Source organism: Kogia breviceps, chromosome 1 (genome assembly GCF_026419965.1).
Source record: "Kogia breviceps isolate mKogBre1 chromosome 1, mKogBre1 haplotype 1, whole genome shotgun sequence".
Classification (NCBI taxonomy): Eukaryota; Metazoa; Chordata; class Mammalia; order Artiodactyla; family Physeteridae; genus Kogia; species Kogia breviceps.
The window spans coordinates 50,976,716-50,990,754 of NC_081310.1; positions in this window are offsets into that span (position 1 = coordinate 50,976,716).

A 14,039-nucleotide genomic window follows, 5' to 3' on the forward strand; every position below is an offset into this window, starting at 1 on the left:
AGGGTGTCATTTGTAGAACTGTTGCTACGAGGAATTTAGAGGTCACTATACTAGTAAGCCCCAGAGCCAGAACTAAAAGCTACTCTCCTCACCCTGCATGCCTATCCCAGGGCTCATACCCTTCTCAAATTCTGTCAGTGGTATCCAATTGGAGTTAGTAGTCCAAGACATGAAACGGCTTCATGAGTGGGATATAAAACTGTTTAAAGGAAATCTCTCCTTGGTGTACAGGGAGTGGCTTGTATAATGCTGGAAACTATTTCACACTGGAAGTCTCCTTTGCAAATGGGTTTGTATTCCACATTTGAGAACTTAAGAAATAAATGGTCTCGGGTTTCCCTGGTGGCGCAGTGGTTGAGAGTCCACCTGCCGATGCAGGGGATGCAGGTTCGTGCCCCGGTCCGGGAAGATCCCACATGCTTCGGAGCAGCTGGGCCCGTGAGCCAGGGCCTCTGGGCCTGCGCGTCTGGAGCCTGTGCTCCGCAACGGGAGAGGCCACAACAGTGAGAGGCCCACGTACCGCAAAAAGAAAAAAAAAAAAAAAAAAAAATTGTCTCCTATGTCTTGGAACAATGCAAGAAACACATGACATCCTAGGATAATGTTGTACCATTTTATTAGCTGGCATCAACCTTTGTTGACCTGAAGTCATTCTTTAGCTGACATTGGATTCCTAAGATTGGGATAATCATAATAGTATATTTTTAGTTTGTATATCACTTGCAATTTGCCAAGAATTTTCTCATATATTACTTTGAATTCATGGGATGGAGACATACACACACACACACACACAAACACACACACACATAACTAAGGCAAAACTCCAATTGTTTAAAAATAAATTAAAAAGTTATACATGACTGAGTGAATTCAGCCATGCCTGCCTCTGGGTATTATACTTGATTCCCAGGATTTTCTTTGCTTGGTAGTTTCCTACTCTATCACTGTAGACCTCTGTAAGTGTACTAGTTTTCTGATATGCACGGACTACAAAGCATTTATGTCCAGTTTTATAGGGGGAAAGCAAAGGGCATAATATACATGGCAAGTTGTTTACCTTTAAGGCCAGTTGGCAATAACATTTGGAAAACTAGAAAGCCAGGAATGATGAGGGAATGATGTCAAAGACCATGGTCTGTGCCTGGTGCATTGGACCCCTACAGGGGGAGGCTCACCAAGCCCTCCTTTTGGATCCCATCTTTGTATTTTGCAGCCTGGATACTGGGAAAGATTACAAGATTAAACCATTAATATATGTTCTCCATAATTTTATTCTAAATTTCAGTTATTTTTACAGGAAAAGAAAAAACTCTTGGAAAACAAGTTTTGGGTTTGTTTTTTTTTTTAATCAAACTCTAGTACTCAGCACATCTACCATGAACAACTCACGTATCCCATTTTATTGGATACTCTCTGTCCTCAGTCCATAACAAAATATTTTTCTACCACCAAAAAAAGGGATTTTTAAAACAGCATTTAATAAATAAAAAGTTCTTAAGTGCTCCACCTAAGGTATTTTTTTAACATTCAGATCCAGAGAACTTCAAAGAAACCAGGAGAACAAAATTCCCTTTAGTCCAACAAAAAAGTTATATGTAATCCTCCTCTAAAACTAAAGCACTTTTCTTGCTATGAGAATGCAAGGAAGTTCTTCCCCTAAGAAGCATCTCAAAGGATGGTGCCAAACTTTTTACTGTTCTTAATGCATTTCATCTTTGAACAGTGTACCTTTATGCTCATTGGTCTGATACAAAGAAGGGAAAAGTTTCCACCAGTATGTGGAAATTTCATCCGAGCAACAGTTCTGATGTTTGAAAATACAACAGAAAAAAGTCCTCAGGAAATGTGGTGTGGGCACTTCTGGAGAGAGGTGGCAGGAAAGGGAACCCTTGGCTAAATTTAAACCCCTGTCATTTAATAGGAAAACTATGTAGTACAGAGGTTAAGAACATGGGATTCGGAATCAGAAAAATCTAGCAGTTTCTCAGTATGTGAATTTTGTCAAACTTCTAGCCTTCTGATTCTTCACCTAATGGCCTCCTTTGCCTCCTTTGCTCTTGACCAGCCTTAATCCATGTACTGCACAGCAGCCACAGTGATTTATAAAAATATGTAGCTGGTTTTCCAATGAGACATATTTCACATAACAAAATTCACCATTTAAAAACGTATACTTTAGTGTGTTTTAGTATACTCACAATGCAATGCAACCATCACCACGATCAAATTCCAAAATATTTCCACCATCTTGCAATCATTAATCTACTGTTTCAATAGATTTTGTATTCTGGAGATTTCATTAAAAAGGAATCACATAGTATGTGGTCTTTTATGACTGGTTTCTTTCACTTAGTATGTTTTCAAGGTTCATCCATGTTGTAGCATGTAACAGTACTTCATTCCATTTATTTGCCAAATAATATTTCATTGTATGGATAAACAAAATGTGGTATATCTATTCATTGATAGATGAACATTTGTGTTGTTGACACATCTTGGCTATTATGAATAATGTTGCTATGAACATTCATGTACAAGTTTTTGTATGAATGTGTGTTTTCAATTATCTAGGATATATATCTAGGAGTGGAATCACTGGATCATATGATAACTCTATGTTTAACTTTTTGAGGAAAACAATGATCATTTAAAAGTATAGAGGGGGGCTTCCCTGGTGGCGCAGTGGTTGAGAGTCCGCCTGCCGATGCAGGGGATACGGGTTCGTGCCCCGGTCCGGGAGGATCCCACATGCCGCGGAGCGGCTGGGCCCGTGAGCCATGGCTGCTGAGCCTGCGCATCCGGAGCCTGTGCCCCGCAACGGGAGAGGCCACAACAGTGAGAGGCCCGCATACCACAAAAAAAAAAAAAAAAAAAAAAAAAAAGTATAGAGGGCTTCCCTGGTGGCGCAGTGGTTGAGAGTCCGCCTGCCGATTCAGGGGACGTGGGTTCGTTCCCCGGTCCGGGAAGATCCCACATGCCACAGAGTGGCTATGCCTGTGAGCCATGGCCGCTGAGCCTGCACGTCCGGAGCCTGTGCTCCGCAACGGGAGAGGCCATAACAGTGAGAGGCCCGCGTACCACAAAAAAAAAAAAAAAAAAAAAAAGCAAATACAGGACTTCCCTGGTGGCACAGTGGTTAAGAATCTGCCCTCCAATGCAGGAGACACAAGTTCTAGCCCTGGTCTGGGAAGATCCCACATGCCGCGGAGCAACTAAGCCCGTACACCACAACTACTGAGCCTGCTCTCTAGAGCCCACGAGCCACAGCTACTGAGCCTGCATGCCACAACTACTGAAGCTTGTGCACCTAGAGCCTGTGCTCCGCAACAAGAGAGGCCACCGCAATGAGAAGCCAGTGCACCACAACAAAGAGTAGCCTCCACTCGCCGCAACTAGAGAAAGCCTGCGCGCAGCAACAAAGACCCAATGCAGCCAGAAGAAAAAAAAAAAAAGCAAATATATACACATGGGACTACATCAAACTTCTGTGCATCAAAGGAAACAATAAACAGAATGAAAAGGCAACATGTGGGATGGGAGTAAGTATTTGCAAGTCATATGTCAGATAAGAGGTTAATATCCTGGCCTCTCCTGACACTTGCCCTGTTCCAGGTTCGTGGCCAAGCTGATCTTGCTGAATGATGATGCCCAGCACGTACACTTTCAGCTGCCCTTGGGCAGCCAGGACCCTCCAGACCTGTAAAACTCAGGCCAGTTCTCAACCACATGCATAACCCCCAGGGTAAAGGGAGCCCACCACCTGAAAATCGTTCTGAGGTGGCAGCTTTAAACTGGTGACAGTCAGTCCTCATTTGGATGTGCTGCCTGACAGGGTCCTGGGCTTCTCCAGAAACCATAGTTCCCAAGGGTGTCTTATTGGAGGATACTCTGGCTAGCCCACCCAACCACGCCCTGGCAAGACCAGATTCCTCTAGCTCTACCTTGGGGAATATGCGTATTTGTGTAGGTTAGGGCTTGGAATTAGGCAGATGACTTGTACCCTCAAGAGTCTACTCCTGTGACCTGCCTCTCCTGACACCTGCCTTGTTCCAGATTCCTGGCTGTTACCGAACTGGTCGCATGGAGCTCCACCTGGGCCCTAGCCCAGCCAAAGCCCCCTGCCTCGAAGGTTCTTTTTCCATTCAGATTTGCACAGCCAATAACAAAACCTATGGTGTGACTGAAACAGCACAACTTTATTCAGTGGCCAGAGAATGGAGAGGCGGGAACCTAGTTCACAAATCAACTTCTTAACCCAACTTGGGTTGAGATACCACATATATAGGAGCATCAAGGTAAAAGGAAGGGAATAGAGTAAAGAGAGGGAGGAATATTCATGACTTATCTGACAACAGGGGTGGGGTATGCTCGGATTTGGGACAACACCCCTTTTCAGTCCTTGTATGGGCTCTTTTGGAAGTTGCCATGGCAACTGTAGACTGTCATGGAGCTGATGGGTGTGTTATTTAGAATGCTAATGTATTATAGTGAGGCTCAAGGTCTTCTGCAGGTCAGGTTTTCTGCCATCTTGGGCCTAGCTGGTTCTAACCACTTCTGGTGGGCTCTTGTTTTTCTCTTCTGGTGGTTTTCTGTAAGACAAGGATACCACTGCTCCATAGCTTAGTTACCTCAAGGAAGGGGGAGGGTTAGAGCTCAAGGCTAACAGCCATGGTAACACGGCTACCCTGACCTGGGTGGCCCAAGCATGCCCAGTACGCACTCAGCCAACTGGCGTTGGGCCCGCAGGGCTTTCCAGGTCTGTGGTGCTCTCTCTGGCCAGTCCCCACTACCTGCATAGCCTCCAGTGTGGAAGGAGCCCAACCCCTGAAAATCGTTACGACGTGGCAGCTTTAAACTGGCGACAGTCAGTCCCCATTTGGACTTGGTGCCTGGTGGGTTCTGAGCCTCTCTAGCAACCAGGACTCCCAGGTGTCTCTTATTGGGTGATACTCTAGCCAGTCAGCCCAGCCCTCCTTCCCTTGCAAGGCAGTCAAGTCACCTCGAGATCTGTCTTCAGGGGGAATATTCCCCATCAGGTAAGTCAGGACTTGGGATTAGGCATATGCCTCTTCCATGACCTGGTATCTCTAGACCCTTGCCCTGTTCTAGATCCCTGGTAACCCTGAACTTTGCCTCATGTATCTGTGCAGTGTGTGCCTCTTCAGCAGGGCTTGGGCAGCCTGGGCCCTCACAAGTGTTACTGAGGATGTGGAGAATTTGGAACACTTGTGCACTGTTGGTGGGAATGTAAATTGGTGCAGCCACTATGGAGAACAGCATGGAGGTTCCTTGAAAAAAATTAAAGGTAGAATTACCATATGATCCAGCTATTCCACTTCTGGGTATATATCCAAAAGAATTGAAAGCAATATCTCCAAAAGGTTTGCACACTCATGTTCATAGCAGCACTATTCACAATAGTGAGGAGGTGGAGAAAGCCAAATATCCATTGATGGATGAATGGATAAAGAAAATGTGGTGTATACATACACAATAGAATATTAGCCTTTTTAAAAAAGAAATTCTAACGTGCTACAACATGGATGAACCTTGAGGATATTGTGCTATGTTAAATAAGCCAGTCACAAAAAGAGAAATCCTGTATGATTCCACTCATATAAGGTATCTGAAGTAGTCAAATACATAGAAACAAAGTCGAGTTGTCATTGCCAGAGGTTTGGGAGAATGGAAACAGGGGAGTTGTTCAATGGGTACAGAGTTTGAGTTTTACAACATGAAAAAGTTCTAGAGATCTGCTGCACAATAATGCGAATGTAGTTAACACTACAGAACTACGTACTTTAAAATGGTTAAGATGATAAATTTTATGTTATATATTTTCTATCACAATTTAAAAATTGTACTTAAAAACGCCAAACTTGGGACTTCCCTGGCAGTCCAGTGATTAAGATTCCATGCTTCCACTGCAGGGGGGTGTGGGTTCGATCCCTGGTTGGGGAAATAAGATCCTGCATGTGGCATGGCACAGCCAAAAATTAAAAAAAAAAAAAGCCAAACTTTCCTGCCTAACAACCTCTGCTCCTGCTATTCTCTTGGCCTGGAATACTCTTTCTCTTGCTTTTTGCATGACTGGTTTCTCTCATACGTCTAGTTTCAACTTAAATGCTACCTACTCAGAGAGATCTCCCTTGACAACCCTATCTTCTGAAATAGGTTCCCCTTGAATCTCATTCTCAGCCACTTGTTTGTTCTTTTAACAAAACACTTATGTAATTATGTAATTTATTTCTGCCTTTCTTTCCTGCTATATGATAGTCTGAGGACAGCAACTGTGTCTGTATTTAAATCACACACCTAGTTTAGTAACAGATATACAACAGATGTTCAATACACTTTTTTCTGAATGAACAAATGAGTCTATGTAAACTAGAACTAATAACATCTGCCTCATGGGATTGCTGTGAGAATCAGGTGCAGTAACATATATGGCACAGGACCTGATACATAATAAGAATTCAACATTTATTTTTAGGGCAGGACATTTTGATTGTACCAGATGACTTTTAAAATTCAATCCAACTCCAAGGTTTTCGGGAATGGTGCAACGACTTTGGGCAAGGCAGAGCTATGAGCGTGTTAATAAGCAAAAATATTCTACTCAGGAAGGGCAAACTTCCATGCCTGGATATATAGGTGAGAAACAGTTATTTGTTCTTTGCTCAGAAACCTCCCAGGGCTTCCCTGGTGGCGCAGTGGTTAAGAATCCGCCTGCCAATGCAGGGGACATGGGTTCGAGCCCTGGTCCGGGAAGATCCCACATGCTGCGGAGCAGCTAAGCCCGTGCACCACAACTATGGAGCCTGCTCTCTAGAGCCCGCGAGCCACAACTACCGAAGCCTGCGTGCCTAGACCCCGTGTTCTGCAACAAGAGAAGCCACCGCAATGAGAAGCCCGCGCACCACAACAAAGAGTAGCCCCCGCTCACTGCAACTAGAGAAAGCCTGCGCGCAGGAACGAAGACCCAAAGCAGCCAAAATATAAATAAATTAAAACAAACAAAAAGAAAGAAACCTCCCAGTATCCTTGGGGCCATCCACTCTTTGGAGAAGAGGATGAAATACTTAACTCAGGGGACCCTTGAAGACAATGGATGTTAGGCCTGAAGCTAGATTTTATTTAGTGAGTTAATAAAGAAGCATATATCTTAATGTATCACAAATTTTCTTTAAAAATACTTTATAGCATTATAAATTTCCTTCCTTTGTAATTCTGTATTTTGATGCATTTAGATATATTATTTTAATAAGAGGTTCCTAGATTTCACTAGATTGCCAAGGTTCTTGGTACATAATGTGTATGCACAGTGCCTGTCACTTAATAGGAGGGCAGTGAAGGATGCTTCATGGTCACGAGAATTTTTCCTGTGCTTTTGGTGCTGCCTTAAATCTATAATTATGTAAAGAATAATTTCTCCATAGAGAAAACTTGACTACATGTTTAAAAAACGTTGTTAGGGAAAGATTTATTATTTCACTTTTTTTTCATCCTCTGAAGAAAGTTTGAAATGTATCTATTCAATGTATTTTGATGACATAATTTCATTCCTTCTAAATAACTGCTCATATGCCACTTGTGACTGTAGAACCTAAAGCAGGGAACTATGATGATGGAGCCCTTGTGATTTGCGATGTCAAGGAAGTGTGACTGTGACTTTGAGACCAACTTTATGGATTGTGTTATAGGTTTTGAAATGAGTGTGAACAGAGGATGTGATCATTTCTTTGCTTAAAAAAAGGATTAAAATTAAAAATGAATAATTCACTGCTGTAATAAAGGAAAATAGGAATGATAAATGTGTATATATCATGCATAAAAAGGTTTAGATACAGCCTACATATAAAGAGAAATATAAAGTAAAAGGAGGCCCTACTTTTCTTTCTACCAACTCTGTAATATGTGGCCAAAGGGGAGCTGATCCAAGTATTTCTGAATAAACAATGCTGATTGAATGTGCCTTCATTGCCTGAAGAAACCAAGATCTTCTCACTCTGGCTCACCTCCCAGCCAGAGCCTATAATAAGTAATGCACTCTAACTACCCGCTTGTATGTGGGAGGACTTAAGAAACTCTCCCTTTCAGAAACCCCTCCCTCCCATTTTCTTGTGTAGTCACGCAAGTGAGCTTATCTCTTTAGAGTAGTTTAAGAGTAGCTTGAATATAGTTCTACTTTCAGGTCTGATGGAGTAAATTGAGCCACACCAATTCTCCCTCTAGGAATAAATGGAAAAGCCAGATAAGTACCAAAAGCATCTCTGTAAAGCAATCCAAGAGCTGTTGGAGCTCTCGGACTAGAGGGACCAAGATTCCAGAGGAGGAACTGCAAAATGGTGAGCTTTTTCCTTTGCCAGCTGGAGGTGCTTATAGATTCTGGGTACAAGGCAAGATACTGAGCATCTGGGCTTCGCCTAGGTCAAGGGTCATTGTTGGGGGACAAAACAAACAAAGCACTTACATTTTGGGTTCTCACAGTACTGAAGAGACAAAGCTGAAATCTTGGAGAGCCAGGATTTCAGGGAGAAGGGAAGAGTGAATAACTGAATGACACAGATGGTTTCCCCACAAAATTTTGCTGAATGCTGAAGCTACTTGGGGTGGGAGGTTAGGATGAGAAAATCACTGTTTTTCAGAAGGTTTCTGCTTAGCATCTTTATCCAACAGAGATGAGAGTGATTTCACTTTGGAGAGGGATAACGTCACATAGATGTTCTTTCTTATACTCAATTTTTTTTTTTTTGCTATACCATGCAGCTTGTGGGATCTTAGTTCTCCCATCAGGGATTGAATCCACACCCTTAGCAGTGAAAGCACAGTCCTAACTGCTGGATGGCCAGGGAATTCCCCTACTCAATTTTTAAAACTTGGTTATTTTATATTCAATAGTCAATATCAAATGAATATCAAAAACTATTAGGTATACCAAGAGATAAAAGTCATATCACCAAAATCCAAGAAAAAAATAGGTAATAGAAACCAGTAATTCAGGTATTAGATTAGCAGACAAGGACTTTGATTAAAATATTTTTAAAATATGATAAAAAGATAGAGAATTTCCCCCAGGGGATTAGAATCTATTTTTAATGGAAATTCTGGAAACAAAAAATACAATAACTGAAATCAAGAGTAGCCTAGAAATCAAGATCAGGTAGGGAAATATGTCTGTGCACATAGATGCTGACACTGGCTCAGGATGTGACTCAGTTGCATCTCTGGAGCCCTGTGTCAGTGCTGGAACCCTGAGATCTAGTGCAGACTCAAAGGATTTGCGCACACATTTAAAAAAAAAGAAAAACTTAAAAAATGTAAACACACATTTTTCTTCAAGAGTATACTCTTAGAACTGTGTTGCAGTAAACAAGTTTCAAAACATAATGATGAGTTCTTTGGTCACGAACACTTCCTCAAGAATTCTCTCAAAATAATTCTAAGCACAGGTCCATTATTAAATTTATTACCATGACATTTTAGAAAATAGTTGCAAAACTTGTTATTTATCTATAAAGGATTGAGGGAGAAAGGCAGCACAGTGATTGCCAAAAACTTTTCTTAAAATTATTCCATAGGGATGATTGTCATTGAGCTTGAGGCCAGTTAGATTTCCCACAGTTAATTTCATATGCCATGTTTCAGACCTGAACCTGCATGATATTGAGGCATTCACTGTAATGTAAGCTAACATGATGAATTCAGTCACAGAAAAGATGCTATGAAGTTTTCTGGTTAAATAATTGTTTTTCTTTTAAAGTGGGGGAGAGTTGGATGCTTAATAAACTCAAAATAACAACAACATAACCAGAGCCGGAAGGAAAATTGTTCTATTATTAATTATTAAAAGAGACGTGATCTACTACAACATAGGGAAAAACTGAATATGATATAGCAAGCTGTGGATGACTTAGGTGTTTTCCAGTTAACTTTTTTTTTAATTAAAGCATTTTGCTTGTTTACACTTTATGAGTAAAATACAAAGAGAGAGTGCCTCCTAGAAATAGATTATGAATTTTTTTTTAAGTTTATTTTTGGCTGCACTGGGTCTTCATTGCTGCGCGTGGGCTTTCTCTAGTTGCAGAGATCAGGGGCTAGTCTTTGTTGCAGTGCGCGTGCCTCTCATTGCAGTGACTTCTCTTGTTGTGGAGCACGGGCTCTAGGCACGCGGGCTTCAGTAGTTGTGGCTCGCAGGCTCTAGAGCCCAGGCTTAGTAGTTGTGGCATGCGGGCTTAGTTGCTCTGTGGCATGTGGGATCTTCCCGGACCAGGGCTTGAACCCGTGTCCCCTGCATTGGCAGGCAGATTCTTAATCACTGTGCCACCAGGGAAGTCCAGATTATGAAATTAAAGTGCACTTCAGGTAAACTGATAAGGTGAAATGACTATGGAATCCCAACATAAACATTTATTTAAATACTTAAAGACAGTGATATTGACTAATAAGACTTGTAATCAAATTGCCTTTGTTTCCTTTCCTTTCTTCATTTTATGTTTGTAAGTTACAAATTTTCATTTTTCATACTCTTTTTTCTCATTTCTGTTTTCTTGAAATGCCAAAAGAAAATCAATGGCAATAGGCCAAGCTCTCGCTAGCCAACTTTTAATAATAATAAAACAGTACAGAGAAAAGAGCAGGAAATCTTTAAAAATGGAGAAATTGTATATTATCTTGTTTATAAGGTGAAGAAAAGGATACGTAAATATTATTTTACTAAGAGCTTGTGATATTCTTGGAAGACAATAAGGAGGCGGAGATTACTCATTCTTTTGCTGCCTGGGAAATGAAACCAGTACTATTGAAAGTAAGTGACTTTGTGAAGGTCAGTAAGCAGGCAAAGTGCTTCTAGGATTCCCACGCACTGGCAATATAAAACATTCTCTCATGCTTTCACTTCCCTTATTTTCTTTTTTCTCTTGTCTTTTCTTCTCATTCAAAAGCAAACTTTAAAAATTAGAATAATCAATAAATATTTATTGTGTGCTTGTTCTGTGCAAGGCACCACGGAGGATAATAAGGAATCTAAGACAGAGTCCTTGATTTAAAGGAGCAGTCAAAATCACGATTCTAGCCTGGATCTTCACAGCTGCTGAGAATTTTCTTTTGTTCACCATTTCACCAATGTTAAAGCAGCTATTCCAAACCGTCTCCATTTTCTTTAAGCTTCCAACTCCAACACTGCTTTCTTGACTCTTCACATAAGACCTTGCTTGCCTTTTACTGATCAGTTTGAGTCTATGAGTTTCCTTAACTTCTCTCTTTTCCATTTCAAAATCTCTGTATCTTCATGATCAGTCACTTCTTTCCCCCTTGCCTCCAAGAAAGTATTCTCTCTCCATCTTTCCCAGAACTCCCCTCTGCTACTCTCCAACCCTGATCCCCCACCTCTTCAGAGATATCACTCCAATGTCCGTTGGTGTTTTTTCTTTTCTTTTTTTTTTTTTTTTTTTCTTTTTGCGGTACGCGGGCCTCTCACTGTTGTGGCCTCTCCCGTTGCGGAGCACAGGTTCCGGACGCGCAGGCTCAGTGGCCATGGCTCACGGGCCCAGCCGCTCCGCGGCATGTGGGATCTTCCCGGACCAGGGCACGAACCCGTGTCCCCTGAATTGGCAGGCGGACTCTCAACCACTGCGCCACCAGGGAAGCCCTGTTTTTCTTTTTTTGATTTGCATTTTCAATCTCATTCTCACACTGGCTCCTTATTCCCCATTCCTAAATATAACATCATTATTTCTGATGGTACCTTAACCCTACTGCTGCTTTGAGTTGCAACTTCTCTTTACAACTGAATTTCTTGAAAGAGGAATATATAATCTGCATTTCCCCTAAAAATCAACTCTTACAATATGGCTTCCACTTCCACAATGTTACTGAAACACTTCCTGAAGATCAATAGTGGTCTGCTAGTCAACAAATCTGATGGCTTTTTCTAGCCTTCATTCCCCCCACCCCTCCCCCTCCCCACTCCCAATTTCTCTGAAGTTTTTGGTGCTAATGACCATTCCTCCTTCTTCTTTTACACTGTCCTGTCTCTACCGTTTTTCAGTGTACTTCTCTGACCACTTCTTATTGAAGACCCCCTCATCCTCTCACCCCTAAACACAGACATTCTCCTAAATTCTGCTTTTGTTTCCCTTATATACACTCTTCTTTGGATTCTTCTTCATAGAGATAATAGTTGAAGCTGAGGATTCCCATGCTCTGGGAATGCTAAAACACTTTCCCCAAAGAAAAGTGCATTTAAGGGAAAGGGCAGACTTTATCACCTTCCTTTTGTCTTTCCATGCGGTTCACTTAGTTGGTAAGAGAAGTAGGAGGATAATAGGTCAGAGCTGTCTTAGCAATGGCTAAGATTCCTCTATCTAGGACCATGGCTCCTGCCAGATAGCCCCTCTCCTACAACTGTGGCTCTTGCTTTGTTCTGTTGACCCTTCTCTTGCCTCTTCGTACCTGGGAATAGTAATGGATTCCTTCTCTTGCTTGTCCTGAGGTGTATCAGCATGTCTGCTTGATTCCATTTGCGGTTTTAATTTACTGTTAAACTCCTACAAGTAATTCAGTTTTGCTATTACAGTTCACCTTAGGCAATTCTATTTGCTAAGATATCCATATATGTGTGTGTATATATAAGTATATATTCCATTGTTCACTTGAATCTATAATTAACTTTACTCAGTTTTCAATAGTTGCTTAGTCTTGGGTTTCTATGTAAGAATGTGTGGGTTCTTGGAGGACAGAAAACACTGTTTATCATCTTTATATCACCAGACTTTAACAGAATACTTGTCACATAGCTGATGGATGAATTTATTCACTTTGATATAACACCCAACATTAATATTACTATCTTCAGCAAGAAATTAAAGTTGTGTTTGACATTCAACAGACTAATGCCTCCTTAGTCATATAAGATCATCACTAGACATTAAGCCTGACAGATTCCACCTTTACCATGCTTTAAGAATAAATTGTCTAATTTCTATTTTAAGGGCAAAGCATGCAACCCATTTCAATAAAATATTTATCTCATCTTAATTTAAACTTATAGTTCTGCAATATTGACTAATGTGCCCAATTTTACCATATTCTTACCTTGGACAAATTACATAATTCATCTCAAAATGTTGGTTTACACATTGATAAAATGAAAAAAATGATACTTGTTATCAGAGGGTTGTTGTGCTGAAATAACATATGCTAATCACTGAACATAGTGTTTAACAAAATGGGCATTTAATAAGTGGTAGCCATGTTTAACTTTCAGAGAAGTAGCAAATAAATTTATAATACAATTAGAGCATATTACTACACAGGTCTCTGTTGCCATCTTTGTGGGAGGCAACTTCTCCAAGATAAAATGCTTATAACATGTTACATCAATAAACAAGAAGTTAGGAGAGGAACAAAGCATCTCTATGAGTCCATCTTATAATGTTAGATCTAACATTCCATGAGGAAAGCATGGGGGACATTCCATTTCATTACATATTTTTTAACAAAAATTAAACTATAGTAGAGTCTATCTTTAAAAACCAGATTCCACTTAACCCACTTGCTCTGTTACTCATTATTGTACATTCTCTCTGTGAACTGTACTCACTGTTGCCACAAAGGACACAACTGGCACTATTGGCAAACTTTGAATATGGAAGCTTTATTAGAAAATAGTATTGTATCAATGTTAAATTTTCTGAATTTGAAAATTGAATCATAGTTATGAAGAGAAGGTTCTTGTTCTTAGGAATAGCCACTGATGTATTTAGGGGTAAGGACGCATGATGTATGTAACTTTTAAATAAGTAGGTGGTGAAAGAGGTGGGGAGAGAATAAAATAAAGTGAAATGTTAACAACCCCCTTGAGTTAAGTCAAGTATACTCTCTGGCCCTCTGTTCCTTTATCTACTAGGAGAGAGAAACTGGGATGAACTCTTTCAGTATTATTCACACTGTGAGCCATGAAATTCAATTAGGAGTGGAGCCTGGCATCAGAAAATGTTACCCAGTGAATCTGAATAAAGTGTTTGCAAGAGTTC